Raw genomic sequence first — 4,512 nt, 5'->3', positions numbered from 1 at the left:
GGCTTTTACTACATCATGTTGAAACTTTTTTTGAAACTTTTTTTGGAAGAGCTTTTTTGAGTGAGTAAGTGAGAGTGTCCTTCTTTGTGCATGATTACAGGTCTACGTCTGGGCATACACATGTTTACTGCACTCCCTCTCAGATTCCGAAGCCGAAAGCTTATCCATCCAAGAGAACGTTTCAGACATCAGATGGTTGTTGCCTTAAAAGCTCCGGCTCCATTATCGTAATGACTTTGGATTCTGCAAAATGGAAGCCCCCGCAGAATTTCTGCGGCGGTGCAATTTTATACATATAAAACCCTTTCGCCCACTATGGCAGGGGTATTTCGTCTAATGGCAGGAAGGGGAGACAGCTCTGCTTTTCAGGGCCATTTAAAAACTGCCAAAGGGCATCTCACTTGGCGTTAGTTATTGGTCATGTCAGGCTGTAGCCTTGCTGGCGGCTAGGTGCGGTTTGTGCTGCGTGGAGGATTGAGCGGCACTTTGGCTGAAGTTTTAATGAAGGAAGCGCTAGGGGGCTGCTAGGTCTGAGAGGCGGCGAAACGCCACTCGCCCAGAGGCGCACCGGCAGCCCATCCAACCTTAACAGCCGAACACATATCTGACTTGAATTATGTAGTTTGGTAATTAGGGTAGTTTACCAGGTGCTGCTTCATTTCTGTCTCCAGGCAGCGTGACCAGGCAGCATGCCGGTGTGTTTTGGCTGAGCCTCGCCTGGGAGGGGTCGGAAGTCAGAGGTTTGGAGGTTGGCGAGGCTGGGAACAGATGCAGTGTTAGCAACAGGGTCAAAACACACTGGCTTACCAGGGAAAAGCTTAGGGTGGACTGACAAACACACACACACACACACACACACACACACACACACGCCTGAGTTTGGACCTGTGTCTGTTTTGTGCCGGCTAGAAATTGAGCCTTCACTGACTCAATCACACTCACTCACTCAATCACACACACACACACACACACACACACACACACACACACACACACACACACACACGTACACACGTACACGCATGTATATGAAACATTTGGTATGATTATCTTCCTTTGTCTTCCCCCTAATGTGGTCAACACTGGCCACTGCAGCAGATGACACGTCTTTCCCAGAGTGGCTCTGATATTCCGGCTCAGTAGCTTATGGGGTCGATTCCGATGAGGACACATGGTTAATCCCATTTCATCAAAGAGGATTTTGGAATGATCTGTGTTTACAAAGAACAAAGTAACTTTGCTTTTGATCTTTCCCTTTTCCCTGAGTGATCCGAAATGCCACATGGAGCCAACGGACTCAAAAAAACAGATTCTGCACTTCAAAATGCACTTCCAAAATAAAAGGCTTTCATTCTAACAGAGAGGAAATGTTTTTGCCTGGCAGTGATAACTTGTTTACTGCCCGAGCCCAAGATGGCACAACAAGTCCAGGGATGACTGTCACATCTGTTTTGATGTGTATTGTCTACGACTTGGAGCATTGTCAAAGCACAATCCGGAATCACACTGCCTCAGTTCATGTTTGCAAAGCAATTAGCGTATGCAAATGAGGCAAGTGTAGGTTAATTTAGCTTGCATCCTAGGACGGCGACATTTCTCAGTCATCAAACAGAGTTCAGCATCTGGTACAAAGCCTCCGTGGTGGTGTCGTCTCACTGTTATTCAGGACTGCCTGTGGTGCTGCTGATATAGAACTGATCACCACGTGTGCTATTTATACCTAGCATGGTAGCATGGTAGCTCTACCCTCTGCTCTCTGGCTGTCACATCAATAATGAATCCTCCCTCAGTGGGAGTGAGTGTTCCCCTGTCATGGCCTCCGTAACCAGGATGAGATGCTCGGAGAAAGCACATCTGCCTTGCCTTCTGACATCCCCAGCTGCTGCTGCTGTTGCGCGTGTGTGTGTGTGTGTGTGTGTGTGTGTGTGTGTGTGTGTGTGTGTGTGCGTGCGTGTGTGTGTGTGTGTGTGTGTGTGTGTGAATGCATGCGATGCGATGCGTGTGTGTATGTGTGTGAGAGAGAGAGTCATTAACAGTCAAGTCCTTCTCCAGTTCCATTTGGACAGTCTTGCTTGATTTCATCGTCATGCATGGGTAATCAAAGACACACACACTTTCGAAACACTTCAATGTCATGTTTGGAATTGTGTGTTCACAGGTCATTGTTGATTGACATCAAAATGGAATTTGCCCAATTAGAATAATAGAAGCATATTGCACAGTTCAGTGTGAAGTTGGCGTGGGGTGACTATGGTTTGACAGATATTTCTGTTTCTGAAATGAAACATCTGTGTTTACATTTGTTTGTCTTATCACCAGTACTGTATAACTGGGCCAAGTGTTTCCTGATCATGCGGAAAGGCCCATAGAATCAACTATTGAGTAGTGAGTTTTTCCTGGTCATGTCAGGAAAAACTCCTGGTCCAGACAGACAGACAGACAGACAGACCAATAGGCAGACAGAGAGACACATGACATTATAGCAATGAAAGCTGAATGAGTCAACAAGTCTAATTTCTTTGGGACAGACAATGCCCATAGCAGCCAGATTCAAAAAGTAATTTATCTTGACTGCTGGTCTCAAATGCCCTTGCCTGGCAGAGTTGTGGTTATTCTGTGTGTGTGTGTGTGTGTGGGTGTGTGTGTGTGTGTGTGTGTGTGTGTGTGTGTGTGTGTGTGTGTGTGCGTGCGTGGGCGCGTGCGCGTGCGTGTGTGTGTGTGTGTGTTGCCTCATCCCCTTGCACACAGGTCAGTAAACAATTGATGAATGCTGTTTTGGTTCGGCCCCATGTCACCTCACCGCCATCGTGCCAGCCTTGGTGAGTAATGCTGTCCCACGGTGCCTCCAGTGAGCAGTCCTTCTTCAGAATATCCTAGGCCCTTCCAAATTATGTTTGGGGAACATACTGCAGAGGTTGACGTATCAGCACATTGTGTGTGTGTGTGTGTGTGTGTGTGTGTGTGTGTGTGTGTGTGTGTGTGTGTGTGTGTGTGTGTGCACGCGTGCGTGTGGTGTGTGCGTGTGCATTTGCACCTGCGCCCATTTGCACCTGTGTGTGTGTGTGTGTGTTTGTGTGTGTGTGTGTGTGTGTGTGTGTGTGTGTGTGTGTGTGTGTGTGTGTGTGTGTGTGTGTGTGTGATGGGTCATGTAGAAATCTTCATCTTTTTGAGGGCCTGTCATTGCTCCTCCAGCCTCTAGGAGTGTCTGCCATCACCAGAGTCTCCTGGCAGACACTGCCTGGGAATGGTTAGGGTAGATTCACATACTCTGAAAGAATAAAATCACAGCTGCCCAGGTTCTGCCTCATCCCCCCCTCTGCCCCCACCCGCTAGACGCTTCCCCTTAGACCTGAAAAAGATTGGGTAGATACAAGCAATGTGGCAATCGCTCAACCACATTGCCATATCAAATCCTTTCAGATCTGTGCAAGTGCCTTGAGGGTAGAGGGGCTAAGGGTTGGTTTGGAACTGGGCCTGTCTAAGCTGTGTGTGCTCCCAGCTGTGGGGCCTGTGAAGCTGGGTCACGGCTGCTAAGGGAGCTCTGAGCCCTGGGCTCCGGGCTGGGTCACCGTTAGCAGGTACTGTAGACCGGGTCCTCCGTAGAGATCCTCTGTCTCTCTGACTCGTTTTTGTTTTGTCTCTGCCACAGCCTTACCCCCTAGGACATCATTAACCTACATCTGGGGAGGGAGGGAAGGAAGGAAGGAGGGAGGGAGGGAGGGAGGGGAGGCAGAGCAGGGAGGGAGGGAGGTGGAAAGAGAGAGTCAGGGAGACAGAGGAAGCAGGGAAACAGAGAGTCACGGAGGTAGCAGGCAGACACACAGACAGGTAGACAGGTTATCAGTCAGACAGGTAGACAGGCAGTCAAACGGACATACTGTACAGACAGAGAGACAGGCATATACTGACCAGCAGGCAGGTAGGCAAACAAGCAGGCAGGCAGGCAGGCAGGCAGAGAGACAGACAGACAGACAGACGGGCAAGCAGAGAAAGCAGCATGGAAGATGGGCATGCGGGCATGTAGGAAGTTTGGTATGCAGGTAGATAGGTACTGGATGCATTCCTTTTCAAGGGGAGTGCTGTAAAAAGCTTGCTCTTTGATGTGGGCCTCCCTTTTATGCATGCATGCAGTATCCGCAGTCACTCATTACAACCTCGGCTCCGCCAACCGCAAAATTCCGCCGCAGCACAGGATGAATATTTCACATTTGGTTGGAGGGGATAGGTTCTCTATTGTGGGCCTCCACCAGGGAAACGAATCGCTATTCTGCCCAGGTCCCGGTTCACTGGTCTAGAATCAAACAAATGCTTCAGGTTTATGGATGGAGGGAAAGGAGAGGAGAGGAGAGGAGAGGAGAGGAGAGGAGAGGAAGGGAGAGGGTAGGAGGGGAGGGGAAGGGAGAGGGGGAGGGGAAAGGGGAGATGGGGAAGGGAAGGGAGTGGATGAGCGGAAGGGAGGAGGGAAGGGGAAGAGAAGAAGGGAGAAGAGGAGAGTGGATGGAGAGGAGGGGA

Source organism: Argentina silus (assembly GCF_951799395.1).
Source record: "Argentina silus genome assembly, chromosome: 20".
Classification (NCBI taxonomy): domain Eukaryota; kingdom Metazoa; phylum Chordata; class Actinopteri; order Argentiniformes; family Argentinidae; genus Argentina; species Argentina silus.
Note: the sequence above shows the minus strand (reverse complement) of the source record.